The sequence below is a fragment of the Myiozetetes cayanensis genome, unplaced genomic scaffold, assembly GCF_022539395.1.
Source record: "Myiozetetes cayanensis isolate MyiCay16 unplaced genomic scaffold, myiCay2020 scf3, whole genome shotgun sequence".
In the NCBI taxonomy this organism is placed as follows: domain Eukaryota; kingdom Metazoa; phylum Chordata; class Aves; order Passeriformes; family Tyrannidae; genus Myiozetetes; species Myiozetetes cayanensis.
The window spans coordinates 23,373,296-23,399,927 of record NW_026087521.1 but is presented as its reverse complement, the minus strand read 5'-3'; the positions used below and the strand labels follow the sequence as shown (position 1 = coordinate 23,399,927).

Genomic DNA, 26,632 nt, shown 5'->3' with positions numbered 1-26,632 from the left:
ATTCCAAGAAGAAGATCAACACATATATACCTCTGAGGTACCAATAATACATCCTGACACAGGAACTCTAAAAAATAAAAGATACAACTAGCCCAGTATTACAGCAAGGGACTTATTAAGGAGACCTAAACACAGCCTGTAGGAAACCAGCTGTCACTCATTCTGCAGCTCAGGGGACTACTTTGGCTTTAAATAAATTTTCTCCTTGAAAGTATATAAAGAAGTAATCATTCTACTAGACTAACTAGTTCTTTTTCTGAAAAGACTTCTAGTGTTTATGATTTTGTGTCTGTTACAATTAATGGCTACTTTATATGTCTACAAAATCACAACAGTACTTAAAATTAAAATGATTTTTTAAAAGTTTTAGAAATGCCACATATATGGCAGATGAAGTATGAAGTCAGTTTGTATTATCCTCTCTTAAGCTATGCAATAGAGGCATCAGAAACCTAAAACCTTTTTACCTTTTGAGATTTAGGTTAGTTTTCCTAGAACAAGTGTGATAGAAAGTTTGATATCTGTATTTTCTTGATTTAGTACTGGAAATTCTTTATGCTAGAACTTAAAAGTCATATTCCAACAAATTTTTAGTATGTTACACATGACTGATTCTCATTTATGCATACTACAATTCACTTTGTTTGGTGGGTGCTTTTTGTGTATAAAATGTTTTTATTGGGATATAGAAGAATTTTCCTGATGTTTGTGTATCTGCTATTTTTCTCTGGGTTGAGAGAGATTATTAGCAGAGAGCTAATAACAAAACATTATTGTTACCTTTGAAATTACAGCCCCTTGTCTGAATGACTAAGCTGAAAGCAAAGAGAGTGTTGTCTTGGGGAAGATTGTAAGGAATCAACAGAACACCTGCTGAAGGACTTGAAGTCTCTCAAAATAATCACTTGACTGAGGAATCCAGGACTTTACAAAAGAAAAGCCTTCACAGTGATATTGGTAAAGAGAAAAGAGAGCAGGAGGAAGGGCTCTGCATATACCCTAAGATCTTGAAAGAACTGAATAAAACTTAAAGCAATGTAGGTGTTTTGAGACTGGGGTTTGAGTGGAAATTTTTAGTGCTTTTCCAAAAGGCTACGTATTTCTTGGGCTTCTAAGTGAATTGTCTGGGGTTGTTCAGATATCTTTTAACTACTCTCTTCATATCTTTCATTGCTGTCTTGTCCCTGAGAGTATTTAAAAAAAAAAAAAAAAAGTAATCTTCAAAATTTTGGTGGAGCTCTGGAAATGGAAAAGAACTACTTCTCACTTTGCACTAGAGCTGATATAAGAGGAAATGAGGTCAGGATGTAGATGGCTAACATACAGAGTCCCATCTTTTTTGGAATGGGTGCTTGACAGCGACTCTACACAGGCCAACTTGATGAGGTATGTATTGAGAAACCTTACTTAGTATTATAATATTAAAAATTTCATGGTAAATATGTACCACCAATTTTCTCTACGGAGGTTTTCAAAAATTTTTACTTTACATTTTGCAGAAGTAATATCTGTTGAATAAAATACCTCTGTCTTTACTATCAGAATACACTGTAAATTTCAGGTTTCTTCCTGCTCCCTCAAACAAACATCAGACCTCAATTTATTGTAACAACTTTATTCAGAAATTTATTCCATCGTGCTTTTTGTTGCAGGAAGAGAGCCACAGTATCTGTGAATTCCTTAGCAATGATTGTTATTTGTTTTTAGATTCATAATAACTACAAGTTCAGCTGGAAGGGGCTAAAGTGTTTTGTTGGTTTGTTGGGGTTTTTTCCCAACTTGTATTTAATTCTTTTTAATGGAAATTAAACTTTTATTTAGTTTTATAGGAATTTCTAGAACATATTCCTCTTGGACGTGTCAACAATACTTATAGAAGCAACATGCAGAAAGGTAGTAACAGAACTTAAATGATGGCTATTACCGAAATAATACACATTCCATGATCAGATTACTATCTCTAATTCAACAGCATAGCAGACACTATTAAAATATATTTTCTTCTTTTTCCTTTCCAGAAGTGAACAAAACACCACTACAAAGTGCCAAATTGACAGCAGTGGAATAAATCCTATCTCTGTGGTAGACAAAGAATAACAAGCAGGCAAGATTTCTTTAAATTTTATTATCTTTGTCAGGCTTGCCTTTTTCCTCTGCTTTACAAAAATTGGCTCTTTGTCCATTGAAATTAATTATGCCATTTCCATTTACTCCAAAAACTTTTAATTCAGCTCTCAAACACAGGAGCTAATGGCATGCTAATTACTATTTCAGTGGCATGTATATATACTGAAGTATATGTTTGTCAAAATAAAAAGAAGTATGAGAACTAGAAATGTCACTGTTTGAGATTATTGGTTAAGTCCTGTTCTTGAATCTTCCCCTTACTGTTAGTAATCCTAAGTACTTCAAAGTACATAATTTTTGAATGGTGGCTCTACTAAGAAGTAGGAAGTATAATCCATTAAAAATAATTTGGTTCTTGCAATAGTGGGCGGAAGAATGATTAAGTATATGGACATCAAGAATGAAAAGTTTGTGTAAGGGCAGTTTTAGCACATCTCTGAATAGCAAAAGATTATAGGATGACAATTACCCTATTCTTTCCATTTCTCAGGGAAGGTATTGGACTATTTTAGATATAGGAGTTACTCCTGGAGAGCTATATACTAGCTAAGGGTAATTGGGAGGGAGGTAAGGAAGAACTGAAAGGAGTTCTCATTTTTTCCCAGGCTCTGAGGTAAAAAAATGCACCCTTCAATAATTTTAGAAAGTAAATTACAAGAGCAAGAATTTTTGTAATTTGAATTGAATTAAAATTCAAATTTTAACTGAATAAAGATATTAATATCTAACAAGACTAACCAATTCCAGATAACTCAGATGTAAATACTGCGCCAACAGGGCAAAAGGACTCTTGCCTGTAAGTTGTCAGGACTGATCAAGAGTGCTTTAAACTAGGTTTGAAGGGGAAGCAGTTAAAACCAGGCTTACCAGAGATGAGCCTAAGAGTGGAAAGTCTGAGTTAGAAGTGAAATCAGCAGCCCAGCTGAAGTGCATATACACCAGTCCACACAGTATGGGTAAAAAACAAGAGGAGCTGGAAGCCATCGTGCAGCAGGAAAGCTGTGATGTAGTCGCTATCACGGAAATGTGGTGGGATGAATGGCATGACTGGAGTGCTGCCATGGATGGCTACAAGCTCTTCAGAAAGGATAGGCAGGGTAGGAGAGGTGGAGGGGTGGCTCTGTATGTTAGAGAGTCTTTTGACTCTGTAGAACTTGGAAGTCAGCAACAATAAGTTTGAGTGCCTGTGGATCAGAATCAGGGGGAAGGCCAACAAGGATGACATCCTGATGGGAGTCTGTTATAGACTACCCAACCAGGGTGATGAAGGGGATGAATTATTCTACAGGCAGCTGGTAGATGTCTCAAAATCGCCAGCCCTTGTTCTTGTGGGTGACTTTAATCTGCTGAATGCCTGCTGGGAACTCAACACAGCAGAGAAGAGGCAGTCCAGGAGATTCCTAGAGTGTATGGAGGATAATTCCCTGCTTCAGCTGGTAAATGAGCCTGCCAGGGGTGGGGCCTGCTAGACCTGCTGTTCACAAACAGAGAGGGGTTAGTGGAAGGTCTGGTGGTTGGAGGCTGCCTGGGGCACAGTGACCATGAAATAATAGTTTTCAATATTCAGGGATGCAAAGAGGGCCATCAATAAACCTGCTACCCTGGTCTTCCGCAGGGCAGATTTTGGCCTACTCAGAAGAGCAATTCAGAGGGTACCTTGGGAAACAGCCCTTGAAAACAGAGGGGTCCAGGAGGGATGGTCTTGAAGTCTTGAAGGCACAGGAGCAGGCTGTCCCAGAGAGCCGATGGGGAAGACAGCCAGCCTGGCTGAACAGGGAGATTTTAAAGGAAATTAGGGGAAAAAAAGAGATCTTACTGACTATGGAAAAAATGGCTGGCTATTCATGAAGAGTTTAGGAATATAGTTAGGTCATACAGAAAGAAAATTAAAGAGACAAAGGTACAATTTGAACTTAATCTAGCCACTTCTGTTAGGGATAACAAGAAGTGCTTCTACAAATACATCAATAGCAGAAGGAGGGCAAGGAAAACCTCCATTCTTTGTTGGACATTGAGGGGGAACAGTCACCAAAGATAAGGAAAAGGCTGAGGTACTTAACACCTTCTTTGCCTGAGTTTTCAACAGTAAGACAGGTTGTCCTCAGGACAAGTGGCCTGGAGAAGTACCTGGAGCTGGTGGACAGAGACAGGAAGCTGAATAGTCACCTGTAATCCAGGAGATTAGTGATCTGCTGAGCCACTTGGATTGTCACACGTCTGTAGGACCACATGGGATTCATGCAAGGGTGCTGAGACAGCTGGCAGAAGAGCTCACCAAGCCACTCTCCATCACTTACCAACAGTTCTGGCTCACTGGGAAGGTCCTAGATAGTTGGAAGTTGGCAAATGTCACACCGATCTACAAAAAGGCCTGCAAGGAGAACCCGGGAAACTCCAGGCCTGGTTATGGAGCAGATCATCCTGAGTGCAATCACACAGCACCTACAAGATGGACAAGGGATCAGACCCAGTCAGCATGGGTCTAGGAAGGGCATGTCCTTCCAATATTTCTTTGATGCCTATGTCTGTGTACAGATACAAATTAGTTTGTATCACCTCTAACTTTTTTGTACAAATTTAACACTTCAAGAATAAAGTGTGGAATTAATTATACTGGGAAAAAGAGAGAAAAAAAAATTAATGGGAAAAAAGCTAATATGACCCTGCAATCTTAAACCTATGGGCATTACAAGCAAGTGCGGTCTCTATGAGATTTAGTAGAAGCTACATTACAATAAAAATGTATTTACCACTCTTATAGCACCAAATTTAGGTAAAATACAATTGTTTAACAAATCAAATAACAACCATATTGATAATAAGTTATTTCACTAGAATACATATTTTAACTTCATTATTTAAACTACTGCTGAACTTGATCTGGCATACAGCCTCTATCTTACTTCTTCAACATATCTTCCAAGGAAATTGTCTTTTAGATGTGATTAAATTCAATATTAAGTTAGGTGAAGGTGTCTCTTGGGGCAAAAATATAGGTTTAAATGTAAATGAGAAACATATTGAGAATGAAAAATGGGAAATGTGTATCCCAAAGATTCTGAAAACAATAAATATTAAATTTTCTTTTGATGGGGTTTCTTAAAGGATAAACCTAAACTTTGGGCTGCATTTTCTGTTACAGTACAGTAATTTGACATAAATTAACACATTCATTATATTTGGTGGTCTTGGAGGTACTTGGTTTCAAATGAAGATGATACACTGGCCTTCAAACCTGTTCATTCCCAAAAGCTGAATCTGCAAATTATTTTAGCACGTTGTATTATCTGTCTATGACATCTCCCTGGTTACAAGCGCAGTCAGTCCGTGGGGACAAGACAATCTTCAGTGCTTTGATGGGGACAGCTGGGACTGAAGGTGGTGGAATAGGGTTCCTCCAGTGCCAAAAGGCAGGCAAATTCTCCAGCCTAAAGCTCTCATCAGCCCTATATGTAAACCAACTTGCAGATATTGACTGTGTACTCTCTTCTTTAAGCATATAACTTGACCAAATGGTGGTGGGTTAGTCTGGGCTTTGTATTGCACTGCCTGATGAATTGCTCAAATTTCATGTCTTTCAGTAATAACGTTTAAGTTTTGTTAATCTTGTCCTGACACTGATAACATTTTCATTTATAGTTAGCATTTTCAGAAGTGCACTGATTTCATCATGTATACGTACGGTGCCAATACCAGTTTTGAAACATGTTCTGCTGCAAACTCTTTTTGGAGAGTAATTTTAAGGAAAATAATGAACATTTTTTTGCCATACTCCTGTCATTTCTGAAATCTCTGTCCTTGAATAAATCTTTTTCTTTTTTTTGAACTTCTCTCTCGTTACTCAGTGCTATCAGGGAGGTAGTTTTGCATCAGATTCTAAATGCATCTGTTCCTGCTGCTAGTTTATTTCCTTTATGGCAGTAAAGATGAAGCAGAAACTGTATTTAATGAATTTTCAGTTTTTGACAGTGTCATGAGAGGTAAAAAGTATTGCACCCATCTGTTAAAAGTGAAAAAAGCAGGATCTGGGTATTTATAAAATCATAGCAAAACTTCAATTCCTAGAAAAGGTGTTGGCATAAATAATCAAACAATTTGGTGAACCCTACAAGAGCACAAGGTGATGAGTAAGAGCGTACAGGGATCTGCTAAAATCACATGGTGTCAGACCAATCTTACTTGCTTTTACAACAGAGTAACAGGCATAGTGAATACTGGAGAGCAGTGGATGTCAAATATCTTGATGTTAGTAAGGCTTTTGACATTATTTCATGTGACATTTCATGTGACATAGGAAGCAGGGTCTTGTTTTCAGAAAGGATGGATGTAAAGTTCATATGAAAGTTCCATTCAGGCAGTGATTGTCAAAGAGAATGGCAGTTTCCACAACAATCTGCTGTACTTTTCAGTAATAGTTTTAAATCTCTGTGTTTTAAATAACAAGAAGATAAGAAGAGAGGCTGGCATGCTACAGAACACTGGTAAGGTAAGTGCTAGAGAATAGGCTGGAGTCTAAAATATTTTTGAAAAAGTGGAAATACAGTCTTAAAAAGCTTTGGAAGCTGTTCAAACAAAGACAAGCACAATATCATTTACAAATAATTATTCTAATAGGTCAGAATGCAAAAAAAGAAAATTACAAGAGAAATCACAAATTGCATCCAGAAAAAGCATTTTCGGATGAGGCAAGTGGAAAAAAATATGTACATGAAAGGACTGGTGATGTATGCAGTACTGACCACCTATGTTCACAAAAGATTTATTCATACTTTAGTAGATTCGACACAATAATGCTTCTAGGAACATAGTGGGGAACAGGATGACTGTGTTGAAGAAGAGTTATTTTCCTTCTTTTGCCTGCAAAACAAAGCATAAGAGAAGATATAACTGAGGTGATAAATCACTTTTCCACAACCTACATTGCATACTTAAACTCAGGAAAAAAAAGGGCTGTATTTTAGGTAAAAGACAATGCTGACACAAGAACATGATGAATTTAAACTGCCCATATATTAAATTAGGTTGTAAATTATAACAGTTCTAACCATCAGAGAAATCATATTCAGGGGGAGGGCAGGGAGGGAATTCAAACCTAATAAGCTGATTAAGCTCTTCTGTGAACTGCATGGGGGTCTCCTCACCCCAACAATCTTTTAAAAGTAGCAGGGATTACTTTTCAGTCTTCTCCCTGCTGAAGGGAGAGAGTGGAAGGGGAAAGAAGCATCCCCCCCCCTTCAAGTCTTTCTTCTCTCTCCTCCAACTGCCAGCGTCGACTTTGGACACTTCGTTACCTCTTCTCTGGAATTTCTCTGCAGCAGTTTCTTGTCCAAGCAAGCAGTCCTCTAAAGTTTTTTTTTCTTCACTCTCTTACAACAGAGAAGGGGAGCTTCAGTGACACACCTGCCCCCACCAGCCCAAGCCGGGGGAGGAGGGGGCCTGGCCCTTCTCAGGCCCGCTGCTCTTTTACATGGCTGCTGCCCCTAATTTCAACTGCGACACCAAACCTTCTCTTCCATTTTCTTAAAGATGTAATTAGCAAAGGCCTTACTGAACTTTTTGATTGGCTTCTTGTCCGGAACTTCACCTGGACAAAACCATTCTCAGCCCCAGAGATGGGCTGGTGGCAAAACCACGACACTCCTGTTACTGTTCTGTTTAATTAGTATACACTTTTTGTCAACCAGTTAATAGAAAATATATAGGAACTGATTATTTTCTCAGATATTCTGGGATAAATAAAGAATTATTCTACTATATACAGCTTGGAAAATAGGTCTGAAGAGAGTAAAATGCAAAATAGTATAACAGGACAGGGTGTTAATGAGAGGGACTGCACATTTTGAACACGTGGTCTATTTTCACAGACAGGTGGGTTTTTTAAAAAAAAACTACTTTGAAAAATGCTTTGATTCTCAGGATGTTTATGGTCTTAAGACTTCCCTAGTTGGAATCCATGCCTATTGAAGCAAATGATACATCTTCCATTCATTAAAGAGTACATTGAGAGTTTTTGCAAATCCCACTCAGAGCATACCATTCTCAGATGCTACTTTAAGGAGCTGTCTAGTCTGGCAGCCTGACAGAGGGAAGATGCTACAGCCCTGTGCTTCCAGGTCCAGCTCACCAAGAGGCACACACGTGCACATGCATCAAGGACATGAACATATGTATACATCCCTGTGAACAGACCAGATAGAAAACACAGCACTCAAGAAATCAAAACCAATGCAGATGGACTCATCCTGTTTCCCTTTCCAGCTAATCAGGATGAAAGCCTGTTACTGGAAAATGGGCATGTGCAACTTGGATCAACTGTCAGGCCACTCTGATATCCAGCTGCTGAACTTCTCCTACTCAGCACCTAAACCGTTTGATGTACACCAGTGATTACACACTGACACACACACCTGAACACAATGAACCCCTTCTGAGATCTCTCCAGTTGCTCCCACCAGAAACACACAGTCTCCCTAAGACCCCTTGTCCCACTCCTTCTGCTGCACTCAAATCCCCAGACACACATGTGCACACAGGACAGAGATCCTTGCACCTGTGAAAATAGTTAGAAATTGAGTGTAATGAGAGTCTTTGATACTTTCCTTGCCTTTGATTTCAGAAGGCTCTTCCTGACATCCCATAATACCTCCCATATTCCCAAAGTCTCTTATCACCTGTAACTGGTTGACAAAAGGATTGGGTTGGTGGCCAACCTGAGGCCAAAGGCTGAGGCTCCCCTGAAATCTTCCTGGAGAGGAGCTGCCTCATGGTCTCCCTTTGGTCTCATGAGGTTTTTGAAGTTCCCCCATCTGTCATTATTCCTCTGGGCTCCTTTGGGTTCATGAAGATGTGCCTTTAATACCATAAACTAACCATGACATGACGACCTCTAATCTCTAATATATATCCTTGAGTTTTCAGCACAAAGAATTTATTAGAGATTTGCCTACAACAAATATTTCCCTTTAGAAAATCAAATTTTAAAAGAAATTGAAAGTTAAGGAAGATAGTACTATGAGAGACTATAAAGTATTAGAAAGATAGTTTGAAAAATTGTATTACCTCAGAAGCTACAAGCAAAATTCATGTGAGTAATCAAAAAGAGAGACACGGAGTGTACTAAAATGTAGTATTTCTATGTAAGCAGATCCAAAATATTTAAGGTAGTAAAACTGTGTGAATAATGCAAACATTGTCTGGAGAAGACAAGCAAAGGAGATTTAGAAAAAAAAATGTAGAAGGAAAGTGATGGAAAAGGACAAAAATCCGCACAATGGGGGTATTTCAAACAAATCTATTAGAGCAAAGATTTAAAGAACACACAAGACAAGTTAAAATTATTACAGTGATTTATTCACATTGTACTAGAATCTGATAAGGAAATAAAAAAGATCTCTGATGTGGAAGGTAATAAGGTATATAGCCAAATATAGATACATCAAAGCTCACTGTTTGCTTAAGTTAAGTTACAACAGGATGACAAAAGTAAGGATAACACGGCAGAGCAGAAGGATTGCTAGAGCCAAACCAACAGTTATTGAGGAGTTACCATAACTGAGATTTCTTCCCAGGTAGGTACAGTAACATAGAAGCAGGTAATTGGAAGTAAAGTCCTGTGGGTTAGATTCACTGGTCTGGTGCCTGTAAGGAGTAAGTACATGGCACTAAATATGAGCAAACTTCATGTGATGACAATGGAAATTGTCAATGGCTGTCATCAGGCAATCCTCATGGGCCAATTGTGGGACTTTTTCAAGGAGAAGGGAGTTAAATCCCTTCTTCTTCAGTTTCTGTCCTGAAAGATCAGCGTCACTCAGCACAAGTGTACCCCAAGGTAGTACAGAGTGGTATGAGCCACTTGCTGTGCTGAGCCTGGGCTATAACAGGCCACAGGCAAAGACATCTCAGCCAAGAGATAGGGAAGCAGCAATGGGAAACTCAAGGAAACGCACCAATGGCAGCTTTTGGCAGGTGCTGGCATACCTGGCTGTGACCTATTAGCTGACTCAAACCAGACCTCCTACAAATCGTGCTTACCTGTGTGGGCTTCCTGGTGCTTGTCTTTGTCTCTTTCTTTGTACAATCCACACATTTCTCTCCAAGCTTTGTGTATATCACTAGGTGTGTTCATTCAAGGCCAAGATTAGTTTTTCTGCAGCTGACAATGAGGTGCTGGTATACTCAGTAACACAGACATTTATTTCATCTAATAAATTTGCAGGAAAGGGCATGAAAAATGAGAAGCTTTAGAAACCATCCCAGTATTGTTCCATTATCTTCACCGTGAAAGCAGACTAGTAAAAAGCTACAAAACAAATTGCCATAAAAAAAATACTGAGCAGAAAATGGAGGGGGAAAGGGAAGACAACAAGCTTATGGGATAAAATTTATCCAGTTATTCTAGCACTTTAAAAATTATTTACACAGTGATGAATATACTTTGGACTATATCAGGACTATATGTAACTATATTGGGGAGGAGTTATTTTGTAGGGTATAAAAAGACAGTAAGCCTCCCACAATATTATTCCCATAGGACAGATAGGACCTGCCTGCTTAACTTCAACTCATTGAAGGTCAACACAGGAAATAAATAATATGGAAGGAATTGCCTGGTTTTTTTCAGAAGACTGAATTGCTCCAGTCAGCTGTTCTATCACAACATAAATCCAATATTTTCACAGATGGACACATCTTATATATGATAACACAAACATTTAACTACTTTCTGTAGTAGCTTTAGAATTCCAGCTTTCTTCTCTTCTCTGTCTCTGAAAGTTAAAACTCTTCACCAGTAACAGAGGAAAGAAAACTGACATTTGATCAAAAGTAAATTCGGTCAAAGGTGCAAAACTGCTTAAATCAATAGAGAACTTCTCACGGACATTTCACATGTGATGATGAAATAGAAACAATGAACTTACCTGCACTTAATGCAGTGCAGACTGTTGAAGAAAACTGACCTAGAAACACCTTTAAACAAAATATAGAGATTTAGGTATAGCTGTAAGGATGTTTCAAGTGTTGAGTACACTGAAATAAATTTAAAAACAAAATTTGAAACTACATGAATTAAAATTACAGTAACATTAATTCTGAAATGGCCACACTAGAAAAATCATTAAACATTTCTGCCACTGGCACCAACACTGTAGCTCAAACTCCACTGGCATTCTTATCATTAATATTCTTTTCGGTGATGTTAATATTTCTGCAGCTTCAGACTTCATGAGACTGAAATTTAGCTTGTCAGTTTGGGAGATATAAATAGCTCTACTTAGCCATTTTTCATTTTGATTTAGTAATTGGCAAAACATTAAATTTTTGAGATTTCAAGCACTTTTATGGCATCTTAATTTTGAGAAGTAAAATTTGGTAGACAGACTGTAAAGCTCCAGTTGCTGTTCTTAGTTGTATTACTTTTCTAAATTGTGCAGCTGCACAAGAGGCTTTCAAAAGAGCTCTTGAACATGCAGTTGAAGCTGCTTAGCATAGCATTTGTCCATTGTATCTTTGGAGCATGCTTAAACCCTAATAGACTGTTTAATAGGAGTTTCATAACTCCTGGGGTTTTTGGTTTTTTTGACAGTCTAAAATGGTTATACAACACTAGAAAATTTTCATAGGTTCGTCTGAGGTAAATGTTGGAACTTTTGTTCCAGCTCTGCCCATAATAATTTGTTACATGGCAGCAATGTTTTTGCAGTATTCTGTGCAGTGACCTGATTAGTCCAGCATAGGCAGAAGATTGAGGGGAAATTGTAGTGGAAAGCAATAACTTCTATTAGTTTTTTAAGTGCACAAGAGACATTACTAGCCCTAGATATGGTGAGAACAAATAAAAGTACTTTTTGTCATCTTGTCAACTTGATTCAAGAGCAAACACAAAACAGTTCAAGTGTTTTCCATGATATATGAATTTTACACAACTCTGTGCTAGGGTTATATTTGAGAGGCTATTATGGATTGGTTGCTTTGTTGTGTAGCTTCTGATATGACACAAGATCGATTTTTATTTAGGAGTTTACAACTGATTTTATAGATTTCACCTACTAAGGAATGCAAACCTTTGTCAGATACCATGAGGCTCTCTTAAACATTGTCTAGCAATAAATTAAAATGAAGGGGAAATAAGGAAGAAGCTTTAGGCTTCATCAGTCTTGAAACACCTTTTAAATAAAGATGGTATGTGAAGAAGTTTTAAACAGTTGATTTTCTTTTCTGTGCAATTGAAAGTTACTAACATAAGGGTTAATAGTCAGGAGTTATTTTTGTGTCTGACAATAAATGGTTCTTAATTGATCTAAAAGACATTTGTATTCACTGGGGGAGAACTCAGACACCTTCTTTAGTATCCAAGGCCCTATCTGGTCTATGCAGCATATCCTTCTTGCTTAATACCCCATTCTTTAACGTGCCAGCAAGCTGGGATACCCTTCTAAGGCACAAGCTCTCCCTGTGCAGCATGTGTTCTTTTCTGCATAATGACACAGATTAAGTGGGAGTATTGAAAGAGCAGAAGTTTTGATAGACAATAAATTTTCTCAAAAAATGAGATAGAAATTTGAATACCTGCTTTTAGAGCAGATAATCTATGGAATTTGTTTTTATAATCATGCAAAGGTGACACTGCATTTTCTAACATTGGGATCTCTTCCGTTTTTCACAGGTTCTCAGACTTAGGAGTGTTAATGGACATTGGACCTCAAGAGGATAGAAGCACTCTACAGATAAACCCCAATTCTAAGTGTTTCCTCTGAGGAATCTCTAGGAAACTCCTCACAAATGAGCTGATGTTCTAAGACATGATTCAGAGACACCCAACTCTGCAAATGGACTAAATATGTACTTAACTTAATCAGTATTTCATTCTATGTGCCTACCTCAGAAGCCTTTTGGCCATGTTGCACAAGTATTTATGAAGCTCTGGGCATAATTAGATCATCTTAAAAGGATTAGGAGCTAAGCTTAGCATCATTTATAGATCACAGATCATAGAATGGCTTGGGTGGAAGGGACCTTAAAGGTCATCTAATTCCAACCCTCCTGCCATGGGTAGAGACACCTTTCGCTACACCAGGTTGTTCAGAGCTCCATTCAACCTGACCCTGAAGACTTCCAGAGATGGGACATCCACGGTTTCTCTAGGAAACCTGTTCCTCACCACCTTCACAGTAAATAGTTTTTTCCTTATATGTAATCTAAACTTACTCCCTTTCAGTTTGAAGCCATTCCACCTTATCCTATCTCTACATGCCCTTGTAAATAGTCTCTCCCCATCTTTCTTGTAGGCTCTTTTAGGTACTGGAAGGTCGTAATTAGGAGATACCAAAGCCTTCTCTTTTCCAGGCTGAACAATCCTAATTATTTTAGCATTTCCTCATAGGAGAGGTGCTCCATCCCTCTAATCATCTTGGTGGCCTCCTCTGGACTCAGTCTTAAAATTTGTAGCCTGAACTTTCCATAAATTAGTAATTATGAACTTTGACACTCTTGAGACTTCTTATTCTTGCTTATAAAGATACTTGTAATGTTGCTACTTCATTTTTGCAATTCCATCTCACCTGCTCAAGAACTTATGACTTTGGCTACCAGCTGTTGTCTAGATTCACATCTAACCTTCAACTATTTTATGCACTCTTTGGGTCAGCAAGAGATTTGTAACAAACATACACCAGAGCTTAATTCAATATATTCTAAAAAAATTTTCAGATATAGGGACTACACTCTATTTTGTTAGTATTATGCAAACCTACTGTCTATGAATATTCTTAGCTACTAAATCTATTAGAAAAATCTATAACTGACTATATTTTCCTCACTGAAATTTTTAAAATGTCTGTTGAAATGTTCAGGAATATTTAAGGATTTTGAGACACTCGGAGGCATTTATTTCTCTATTTTAGTTATGGTCACTAGACAAAGTAAGAAATGTGAAGTCAGATGATCTGAAAAAAAAAAATCTATTTTTCCTGTATTTCTAGAGATCTATGGAGGCACAAGTGAAAAAAAAAACCACAAAAAAACCCCAAACAAACAAACAAACAAACAAAAACCACACAAAAAGAAAATCAAGCCAAAACAACAACAACAAAACACAAAAGTAGTGATAATGAAATTTGGAAGAGTTCTCAGATTTGGAAAAATATCCAGAATATCCCCAAACGTTTTAAGTGTGCAGAGACCTATTGTGATGATTGTATAAGTCATTGAAGAAAACAGTTTTATCTATAAAGTAATGCACCACTAGTTTTGAAAGACCCTGAATATAAAAGTTCCATTGTAAGAGTAGATATCAAACATGCAAAGTTATAGGAGCTTCAATGTACATTTGAGTACTCTCCATCAATCTGACAATTTCCTTCCTCTAACACTATGAGATTTGAATAGTGCTGGTACTGCTGCAATGTTGCATCAGCTCTTATTTCACTATCAGGACTGCAATTTTCCGTGACTGTGCACTGGTTCAGTTAGATCCCCACTGCATATAATGACAGCCTCAACACAACTGAGAGGCATCATGAAAACTAACTGTAGGGACCAAATCCTTTGATAGTTGCACTACAATTTGCTGACTGTTGAGCAGGGCTAGTTTAGTACATAGCATTTGGAATTAGAGTTAGCTACTGAGGGAGTATTATACTTCATGAAATCGGAATGAAGAAGAAATCAGTCATATTTTAAAATAGAAAGTCACAAAGTTAGATTTTGCAAGGAATAAAATCCTGCAGAAAACAAAATCTTGTTTCCCTATCAAACTAAAATGAAGAAAATCCCACCATGTTTCAGCCACACTTCTGAGTCAGACAACTGGTAACACATCAAGAAGGGCTGTGGCCCATGGGTAAACCCCAAAGGAACTTCAGTCTCCGGAGGACCCTTACCAGAGCAGTGGAAAAAAGGTTGTGTGGGTTCTTGTCGGCCAGCCAGCAACAACCCCCCAAATTGCATTTATGAATGCTGGTATGCTTTCTTCTCTTACGTAATTTTCTAACTAATTATGTTCTTTATAGTTATAACAGTCAGTAGGAAGTACTCTTATTCTTTAAAAAAAATCCATGACTGCTATATCAAAGAGGTTAAAAACAAGTCTATTAAAGATACTCATACTTTCCCCAACCCAATTTTCTTCTTCACAGATAACTTATGTGTTCAGTTTGGAACTGTTTAAACTCCCTATTTAGTTCCACTACTGTCACTGGGCAAGTAAATCCCACCCCACAAAAAGCAAAAGACAAAAAAAAGATGAATTGAGGAATTAAATTAATTTGAGTCCTGTTACCAAAAAAAAAAAAAAAAAAAGTTACAATTTTAAACAAAATCATGTACACTGAAATTATGCAGCTGATTGCCAAATAAAGGCATCATGATAATGTAGAACTAGTGGGATGATTATGACTGCAAAAGTATTAGGTTGATGGATGTATGTTTCACTGAAGAATTTTTTTAAATGCTCAGAGCCAAAGAATATGTCCAAGTGTTTCTTGTCTATTTTTCTGTCCAATAAGAAATGCCTGGCTATAAATGTAATGAAAAACATTATAAAATGGGGGAAAACAAATGTAATATAAAATGTAACCTATGACTTCTGGTCATTTTAATTGCATGTCTTTTTAATTTCTTACTTAACTAAGACTCTTCATACAATTTAAAATAGCAGGGGAATGCTGTGGTGTTCTGGAGGTGTTTCTGTCTTTTTCTCTTTTTGCAATGTCAATCATTCTGCTCTTCATATCATATATATGTAACAATCTGAGTCAGAGAGATTCAATTTTTGGAGAAAGAGTTACTCTTTCAGTGTTATTCTTTTCTCTCAGTCAGAACAGCCCTCCTCTCTTCCTGTGAAGTTCAATATTTATTAGAAAACTGTGGGAATGAAAAAGACCAAACGTCCTGTAAAAATGTATCTATGCAGATGAAAGAACATCAGACTAATATTTCTGAACTTAAACTGGCAGCTTGTTGCTTAATGAGACAATGGTGCTCAAAGATTTTCTCTAATTCACCATTCAGGCTTTGAAGAAAGTTTTCTGAGTTAGATCCAAAAAAAGGACCTGAAGTAGGGCTTGGTGAGATTTAACAATGAAGTCTAAGGCAGCAACTGAAAAACCCCTAGTTGGGGGCTGCTCTATAACCTCTTTAAGTTTGTATGTTTTCTCAGGGTTCCCTCTGGCCACAGAGGGATCACAACTCTTTCAGCTAATTTTCCACACTGAATTATCTCTGAAGAAATTTGTCTTTCCATTGGATGTGTCAGAAATCTACACAGGCCAGGCCCAGCTATTGTGTCTAGAAATTGTGACTTTGTGTGTCATGAACTCGTTGCATCACTGCAGTTCAGCTTTAGTCCAAAAGTTAATTTATTCTGTCCACCATCCCTATAAGCTGGTGCCTAAAGCTACAGAATCATAGAATTGTTTAGGTTGGAAGGCACCTCTTGAGACCACCTAGTCCAAACTCCTTCTCAAGAGGGGTCAGCTGGAGCAGGTTGACCAGTATTGTGTCCAATCAGGTTTTGAATATCACCATGAATGGAGACTTCACAACCTCCAATGTATGTTCAGTTTGTGACCATTGCTCACTCATGCAGTCCACATGCTGTTTTTATTTCCTACTTGTCAGTACAACTCTTTCTTGAGCTTTGGAGGAAGCAATCCATGACCATCAACCAGCTCTACTGAACCCCTTTTCTCTCTCAGAGTGTATCCCATGGGATTCTCTCAAGCAGGTCTGTGAAAAGATCAAAATCTGCTCTCCAGAAAATCAGGATTGCAGACCTGCCTCTTGCCCTACTCCCTCCTTTTAGGATCTGGAACATCAGCACTGCAATCAAGGCTGTCTCTGACTTTTACATGCCAGCAAGTTCTTCCTTGTTTGTAAGTATCAGGACCAGGAGAGATTCTTTCCTTTATGTGCCAGGAATGAGAATAGGCAACAACAACTTGTTACCTATTTGTTGCTATTTTTTTCTAGGAAACAGCAATATCCACCTGTTACCAAATAACCTGTTGCTTTGAGCATCTGGATTGAATTTTCTTTTTAATCTGAGAGTTTTCAAAGAACTCATTCAACGTAACCAGTTATATGCCTAACTTTTTAAAATGATATCATCATGATATAATTTCTTTCTCTTTCTTTTCAAAGAGCAAACTTTATTCCAGGCTTGGAAACATTAGCTTCTACCCCACAGAAAGGAGTAGTCTCAGGAAAGGACCAGTCAAGGAACATTTATAAACTCGTGCTCTAATTTATACCCGTTTACATATTTAATTAGTCTATGAAATTGCCTATTGAACATCTTTCTTCCCCTGTATCAACCCTGGACGTAACACAATGACAGTCTTAACCAGGTAGGCAGCAAATTAAATATCATTAGCTAACACTATTGTGGAACGTAAAGCTAAGATAAAATTTATTTTTAAAAGTAATGGAGTTAAAAACTAGACCCATAGGACCTTTTTCTTGAAAAGAATAAGGTAAACAAGCTTTGCCAGGTTTGGAAAGAGAAGAGTGCTTATCATTTATCTGTATCTGAACCAGTCACCAAACATCGCTTACACAAACCGAGAGGTACATCAATTTTTAAGGTGTGATTCATCTGACCTAGTTTGGGAATCTACATTAAGCAGTGGTGAGCTGCATTCTGGAAATGCTTGCTTCTCTCCATTGGCTATAAAGGGAATATACACTGTGGTCTTAGGCACAGACAGACATGTATTGCAGATGCCTGCATCAGATCAGATGAATCCCATGCTGGATGTAGGAATGAGGTACTTTCAGCAAGTCAAGCAATTCCTAAAATAACTAGAGAATGTAAACTACATCCTTGTGCTGCTATGATCTAATGAAGGCTGGTAAGCTTTGATGATACTCAGAACTTCTACTGTGTAAAGTAAAGTGCAATAAACAGATAAAGGAAACATGAAAATAGGAGTTATTGCTTAGGTCTCCATGGAAGATGGAGATAAATAAAGGCAGTTGTTTTTTCAGAATGTCCTATCTGTCTATGTAGGAAGAACAGAAGTAGTACAAAGAAACCACTTAAATGATCTGGTGAATTTGTTTTCCTAGAAGAGTCCAAATAAAATTAGGTGTAAAAAGACCACTTTTAAGTAGCCATAATAGTTTAATTAATATCATAAAACCAGCACTTGTTCACATCTTTTAGGAATGTGGATGGAAAAATCCAGGAATATGTAAAACAGTTTATTTAATTTTATTATTCCTGCCAGCCCCTTCCATGCCAAATACATACCCCATGGGAATTTCCAAACTGTGTAAATGACAGAGATGGAAAGAACACAAGACATTAATTACTCTTGGTTATATTAGGAATACTGAATGAAAATAGGGCCTCAAAATCGCCTCAGTCTCAGTTCATCCCTTTTCTATTATTTTCCTTCTTCAGGCATTTTAATATCCAAGCACTTCATTATGTAAGCATTTGTTATTCTTCCCTGTCATTCCTACAGCACTTGGCAGGCTGTAAACTTGTATGACTTCATAAACAAGGCAGCTTTGTGATGTTAGCAAGAGCTCACTCCAATTTTTCCCTGTGTTTGTAACATTTTTCCAAGTTTTCCTAGAATACATAATGATAGGTTAAGAATACTTGTACTTCAATGAAAGATTGTATTCCAAGGTAAGAGTGTTTGGATTTTGGGTGTTTGTTTGGTTTTTGGATTTTGGGTGTGTGTGGTTGGATTTTTGGTGTTCTTTTATTTATTTTTATTTTTTTTTTCCGCGAGAAACACTCAATGCCATTTCCAGTGACATATAACCTGTCATTATAGGAGAACCTAAACTGGAACACTGAGTACCCCAAATGGAGTGTAAGAAATTTTTATAGTGGCCACTGAATACTTGAAAAGTAATCTCAAATGACAATTCAGAGTCACTACTACTACAAACCACTGCAAGTCATAGCAAATTTTTAGTTAAATAATCAGTATCTTCCTTATTACACTATCCACACTTCTGTTATTAAACCATATTTTACAGACATGTAGAGAAAGTGTCTAAAATTACAGCTGGCATAATGTTACCAAGTTGGCTGATTTGCATTAAGAATAATATTTTGGGTGGAATCAGTCAACAATATCATGGGGAAAAATTGAATCAGAGACAAAAATAAAAATGGTTTTAGATGCTGTGTTTTAAAGCCAGTATCACAGCTTCTTTTCATTGCATGGTTATATCAATTTTTTTTTTCTAACAGCATACCAAGCTGTTGACCTAAAACCTTAAAAATTAATCATGAATACTGCACGAGTACATGACAAAAAGAAATTCTTTACCTTCAGTCATCTAACCACTTGGAAAAATATGTTGCAATTTTTTTAAGACTACTATTACTGCTTAATTGCATGTAATTTCTAGTTCCTTAGGGTCTTCTTTCTTATAAATAATTAAAGTTGTTAATCATGTTGTGTCAGAGTTTTCTTTATTATAAATGCAATGATAGTAGTTCAAGTGTTCAGAATACTTTGAGTCTTGGACTTAGAACAGAATCACTATTTTGTTTCATAGTAAAATTTAAATTTACTCTAAATATTTGAGGCAATATTTCTAAAGAAGACTATCAAATTTTTAGTGACAGTTGATGGTTTGTTTGTTGTTTTGTTTTGTTTGGCGTTTTTTCCCAGTAATAATTTTACCTAAGATATGAAAATTCCTAAAATTCTTTCAAGGAACAACCCAGTACAGAGGTTAAACATTACCTTCTAATTTCTTCATATTTCACCAGTTAAGTACAATAGCTCCACACACATATATTCTACAACTATGACACAAACTTATAGAGTTAAATATGCGCATTCATAGTGAAGGACCTACAGCAGCACTGAGAGGAAGAAGAATGGCTTGTTAATATCCTTTATTTATGCTGCACATGCATGGAAGGATTTCTGGGACTCATTCTCTTCACCCATGCCTTGTGAACTGTAAGGTAATGTCCTCTGTGAAGTAAATGAAAAGCACTTCATTTACTGGACTGTGGAAACAAAATATCTGCTTTGAAAAAGTGTCTGGTGGTCTGTTGTCTCAGCACTACTGCTTCCCATCTTCTTAGATTTTGTAAGCACATTCATTCACAAGCAAGAAAAGTTTTTGCTTTCCATTTGCTCCTCCCTGCTGCCCATCTATATTCTGTTTCTTTCCCTTGACACAGCATTCATCCTTCCTTCTCCTGCAAGCCTCTAATTCTTCACTGGAGCCTAAAGTTACAGGGCATCAAGTTATAAGCTTGACATTTTGTAAATATTAGCTTGTTTTTGCACAAAAATGGTTTTCCTACATGGATATCCACTGTAATATGGTTCTATACAGTTTCACCCTTGGCTGGTATTATCCTGATGTATAAGTACTTGTGTTTTCAGTTTTGTCTCATGTCCTAGAGGAAACAGCAGAACATGCATACAAGTTTAACATGTGTCTTTTTTTTTCCAAGTCACTCACATAAAATGCTATGTTGTTACTTTGTTGTTACGCTTGCATTCTGACTCCCAAGCTATAATTCTCACTTGGTGTTTTAGCCTTTAAGTACCCAGGAGAAGAAAGTCCTATAATCACTGGAAACCTACAGACTAAAGTAAATAGTATGTCCTAACGTATCTAGTGAATATAGTGAATATTTGGTTACTAATTTTGTCTTCTACATCTTTACAAGCAAATGAGACTTTTGAATGATCAGGCATATACAAAATGACAGTGTTCTTTGCACACACTGTCTTCTTTGGAACTGTTCTTATTAAAGAAAATGAAAACACTATTCTTCCAATGGTTTTAAATTGACATAATTATAATATTTATGACAATATATATATATTAAAAAAAAAGAAGATTCCAATAAATAAATAAATACATGCTATTTATTAAGGGGGTTTTGGCTTTTATAGTGAGTTTGTTCTTTTCCCATTTCATAAGGCCTAAATTTGAAAAGATTAGGAAAATAGTGTATGAAATTTAAAATCCTTACATAATCACAGATGCCTGCTAAATCTGACAATATAATTAGCTTATGTCCCTAGAATTAACTCTTATCAATTTATGGTACACTTTTTTATGGGGACCAATGCAAGCGTAGGAATTCAGTGAATTAGGTTAGTGTCCCAGAAAGTTTAAAGGTTTTAACTTTGTTTAAGTCTGTTTCTAGACTATTACATTAAAGATAAGTAAGCAAAAGCATGTTCTGCATAGCCCACATCATCTACATACTAAAAAATGGGGAATGTAAAATCCAAGATTAAGGGAATACATTTACAGAATGGAACTGATTGTTTTACATTATGAGTTTATGAGCAGAATCTGTAAGAGAAATTATAAAATAATACAGCCATTTTATAAAACACCAGTCACTCAGTAGAGAGCCAAAATAGTCTTATATATGCATTTGAGAGATGAAACACTGCTGCACGGATGAAGACAGTGTTTGCTTTTAAGTATTGAATTAAAAGTAAGTTGAGTTTTGGTTTGCCGTGTTTCATTTAGTTTTCATATTTCCCTTACACTTTAGAGTACTACAGTAAGGAATAGAAGCATATATTTCCAACCTCTTCTCCTTCAAGTGTTTTTTTTTGTTTACTTGGTGGGTTTCTTTGGGTTTTTTTCAGGCGCTTTCCACAAAAACTGCTTTGAAATGTGTTTCACAGTGAGTATTTTGCCTGTTTGGTGTTAAAAGTTGTAGTTTTGTGTGAAAACTTATCCTACAGATTGTTATGGATAAATGTAAGCAAAAAGTGTTTTGGGACTTCTTATGATGCCCAAAAAAATAGTTTAAAATGTGGTTTTAAATATATATTCAAATAACTGCAGGTCCTTGCCTCAATTCTTTATGTTCACCCATCTCTTAGGGTAACCATGCAATCTAAACTAATACTGCACTATCTCCTCTCACAAATCAATGGGAAATGCAGTTCAAGTTAGGACTGCATGGGGGAAAAAAGTGAATAGCATATGTCTTTACCTTGACTCCTATCCATAGTAACATTTGCTGCTTGCTTCAGGGTCTTGTATCCAAAGGTCAAATATAATTTTGAAACTTAAAAATGGTCTTGAATCTTCATGACATTTGGAGTGTTCAACTCATCTTTCCCTGGAAAGCTGAACAAGAAAGGCTGTGGCATTAGAGTCGGAGTTGCAGCACTGACATTAACCAGAGATAGTCAACCAAGTGTATTGTAGGACAACTTTTCAAAAAAGTTCCCTTTGCTACGATTGTATCCTTTTGTCTTCTCCTATATATATGAACCTCTTATCATGGATTAGTCCCTCTTTTCCTGCTTTCAGGTATTTAAACCTCACTCCCAACTCTTCCAAATGAGAAAGTACTCATTCCCCGATACAGATCCCCTTTTTAGCTCTTTCTTCTTTCACTTCATCACTTTGACAGCTCAGGAACTTTTGAATGACTGAATGTGTGCTGGAGGCAATGATAGAACTTCCACAACTAAAGCACCCTGCTTTTCCTCATCTGATTGGGAAGAAAAAAAAAAAAAAATTTTTTGTCATCACTAAAAGAGCTAAGCTAAAAAATGTTCCCCAAAATAGAAATATCTTGTTCATGATTTTGTTTAAATCCACTTCTAAATTAAAAAATGCCCTCATTTTTGAGACACCAGTATGAGGTAATTTTGACTGAGATCATTTTAGAAAGCTAGAAATTAATTAGGTGGACCTAACTTCACTCGTCTAATTTTGTGTCTTTAGCTGGGCTGCCTAAGTTAGGAGCCTGTTCACCTTAGGCTTCCCTCTATTATTAGTGCAAAAAGATATTAATTTCCAAAAAGTGAGTCAGCTTGTGTAAGACATGAATCATTCTGTCAAGATGTCTGCAACTCTCCATAGGAGACACTTTCAATAATTAGGCTTCTAAATTAATTGTCTCCGTTAAGTACCAAAAGACAAGGTGGGATGAACTCAGGTCATTGCTTTAAGAACTCAAAAAAGAGGGAAGATAACATCCCACTCTCTGCACATCTAGGTCTTGAGACTGAGTTCTCACACCTGTAACATACATATATGCACAGTTATTTAAATATATATATTTCTTTGTATAGCCTCAAGCAAAATGGACCAAAATACTGCCACCTTTGTACTGCTACCACATCCAACAATAGAAGGAATAAACAAGGAAATCACAAAACACTTGCAATGCAAGTATTATGCACATATACAAAATGTATTATTTTAATAAATAATAAATAATTTTTAATAAAGCATTGGTCAATATAATGAAACTTAATTTCAGGAGACAATGACAATATCCTGAGTCCTTGGGGACTGAACTAAATAGAACAAGAAAGACTAGCAGCCTGGGAATGTTGTATATAATCATCTCCATCAAGTTCTCCTGAGGAATTTGACTTGTCTCAGAGAGCAGTTTCTCTGCTGAGCTTCTTCTTCATATTCTGCAGAGAACATGGAATTCTTCTGGTTACTGATGCAATTAATTACCAGTATAATTAAAGAGAAAAATCTCAAACTCCTAGACAGTGGCTTCAAGATATCAGTTCGCTGCAACAACCTTCATCCTATTTTCACTACGTATTGTATTGCACTATTTTAAGGCACTGGATTTATTCCACTACATTTTCTAAAACTGGAAAGGAAAAAATCATTGGATTGAGTTAATCAGTGATGGATTTTAGCACAAGCATAAATTAAGCACAGTGGAGGTTTAACATCATATTTGAAATGAATGGTAGCATGCAAGTCCCTGAAATTTTCCTCCATCAGATAAACATGGGAGATATATCTTATAAAGATTAATGAATTGTTAATGAATTTTCAAGTTCAATGACTTAGGCCCCCCATAAAAAAGGATAGCTAATATATTGCATGCATGCTCATCCTAGAAATTAAGCATCGCTTACAGGATTTGATTTCATATGGCTGTAATTGGAAGTTTTCCATGAAGATAGCTGCAATATATGTTGAAATTTTGATTCAGTATTATAAAGAAAATATTCTTATCCACAATTCAAATGCAGAGTTCAACAAATTATTAAAAAATAAAAAACACAGTTAAGATTTTGTTACATTTTAAGTATGACACCAAGCTTGGACTGGATGTTTCTTTAGAGCATTTAGTTTCTTTCCAATAAAATTCAGTATTTTGTCTGTAAGTCTTAATGCTTAATTGTTTTTTTAATCTAGTTACTAATGTTTAGAAAAGTCCTGAAAAGTAAATGAGAATTGTAACACCCATAAGCATATAACACACAAAATCATATGTTATCCTATAAGACACATCCTCCTATGTGAGTTCTGGCACTGGAAGTGTAAGGCAAGACATTTGTTTGGTTTCTGTATGAGTCTCACACTTACTGAGTATCAGAATTCAGAAAATCTTCTATAGAATTAAATACAGCCAAAAGAGGAGAAAATCTAAGTAATTAATAAGCCTTTGGTTGTTGCTTTATCTCAGTGTCTATTAAGTCTGAGGTGTATTACAGGGGAGTCTTCTTGTTCTTGAGGCTTATATAGAATTATGAAGAGTAGATATTTTCCCTTGAATTGTACACAGTGTAAATAATTTTCTATTTCCTGGAGAAAAACAACCTCAAAACCCCCCAACTTCTTACCATTATTAATTTTCTTTAACTCTTCTTTCACTTCCAATATCTCTAAATTTCCCACTCAAGCTACATGAACTGCATGTTTTGTTCTCTGTCTTTAGTCAGGACATTTTTCAGGATCAAATCTGTTATGTTTTCAGGATGTGTACTTAGCTGAATTCTGTTTTGGACACATAAGCATTTTTGTCTGAATAGTAAAGAAACTATGTTTTACTGGCCTCTCATCAACCCAATACATATATATCAACCCTGTCGATACACATATTCAAATAAGTGCAAGAGAATTATTCATTAGATAACTGGTACTGTCTTACTGGAGAACAGCTTGTTACAGCACTTGCTTTCTACATGCTACAGAAATAATTGGAGTGCTTGAGAAAGCAGGAAAATAAAATCCCAAGGAAACACTGAATTTTGCTAGAAAGTATATAGGCAGAGGTTGTGCTTCGATTACATTTCAAGGGTCAATATCCTCCAATTTTCAGAACTTCTTACAACCTCAAGATCATGTTAGAGTAAGCATTGCTTATGGACTCACCAATACAAATCTTGAAACATCTACAATTTTCATAATATGCCAAGCATATAAATGATACAAAGGCAATATTATATTAACCTGACATTTTAGATGTCATTTGCAATTGAAAAAATGAAGCTAGTCCTCTTAAGTGATGACTTTAAAACTGTAATTTTATGTTTTAAATATCAATCTGATTTTGATATTATTGTCACATTACAACTACATTAGAATACCATCAGAGACTTCTTTTTTTAAAAGCAGATTTAAACTGGTTTTTTTTTTGAAAGATGTGTGCTGCTTTGAGTACATATATCCAGATCTGTGCTTACTTTAGGCATCCATATTGCAGTCCATATATGTGGTCACTGATACTCCAAAACCTGAATGATTGGATTTATCATTGACAGTTTAGTAATTTCTGCAAGTTGTCAGTCACTAGGTAGACAGGGTATTTCCATGCCAGCTTACTCTGCAATCTGCAAGAGCTCAGAATATAACAAAAGGATAATTTATTTAAGGTTGTTTATGAATATCTGTTTGTGCTTGCTACTTGATTTAATCATTGCCCTGAATCACATGATTGCCTTCAGAAAGATGCCATGGAAATGAGTCAATTAATATAAATGGTCATGCACTTGTGGGTGTTCTAGAATATTAAATGAGTAAGCTGGTATAAAACACTGACAGCTTTCTTAAAGCTTCTCTAAGGCCATTTTGAACTCTTCTTAATGTTTATTTTTCAAGTTGATTGATTATGTTGTTGCCTATTGCAGTGAGTAATGATAGATATGGGAAAAATATTTGAGTGTGGCACTGAGTAATTTGTCACAGTATTGCACATTTTGGGGTTTTATTGCTTTAAAAGTTCTCATCTCAATTGAAAAAAATATAAGTCAAATCTAGGATAAAATTTTTGAGAGAATCTAGCTCCCTTTAACTGGTTGATTTTCAAAATCTTTTAACTCCTGTAACAGTAAAGATGCTGTCACTTTTACTCTGTTTAGGGCCTGTGAAACACTTGTGGCTTTTTTCTGTTTTGCATAAAAGCTGGGTTTTGGAGATTTGATTATTCAGTGTCTTCATGAGACAGGAAAAAGGAGGGTGTAACAGCTCTCTATGGAAGTCTAATTCTGTATTGATTTAGACATCAACACTAATAGCTATATAGAAACTCTTTCTAGATTCTCTCAGTCAGGCAAATTTTATAATACAAAAAGACTAGGTCAGTGTGGCTGCTTCTATTGTACCCAAAGTTAGTAACCCTGACTCTGTATCATGAGAGAGTTCCTCTGAGTTCTCTGAAAGATACAGATTTATGTGGGATAGTGGGAAATAAATGGGCTTTCATCAATAAGGTTCTGGAAGAAGACTGATCAAAACTCAGAGCACAGGAATCAAGAAGGAATATATT

The 26,632-nt window shown here is 36.4% G+C and overlaps 1 long non-coding RNA gene across 10 annotated transcripts in view; it reads right to left on the bottom strand.

Moving 5' to 3' along the window:
* LOC126644644 (uncharacterized) overlaps positions 1-26,632 on the bottom strand; it is a 71,665-nt gene that overhangs the window by 10,680 nt on the left and 34,353 nt on the right. For 3 of the 10 annotated variants that reach the window (XR_007629975.1, XR_007629974.1, XR_007629976.1), the window contains exons 3-7: positions 22,088-22,224; positions 11,049-11,097; positions 10,162-10,429; positions 8,535-8,677; positions 6,526-6,984 (exon numbers count right to left, since the gene is read on the bottom strand). This is a non-coding gene — a long non-coding RNA (uncharacterized LOC126644644). Of the gene's footprint in view, positions 1-6,525; positions 6,985-8,534; positions 8,678-10,161; positions 10,430-11,048; positions 11,098-22,087; positions 22,225-23,996; positions 24,037-26,632 lie in introns of those variants that run through there. The other 7 variants (XR_007629978.1, XR_007629979.1, XR_007629981.1 and 4 more) reach the window with 5 other exon arrangements.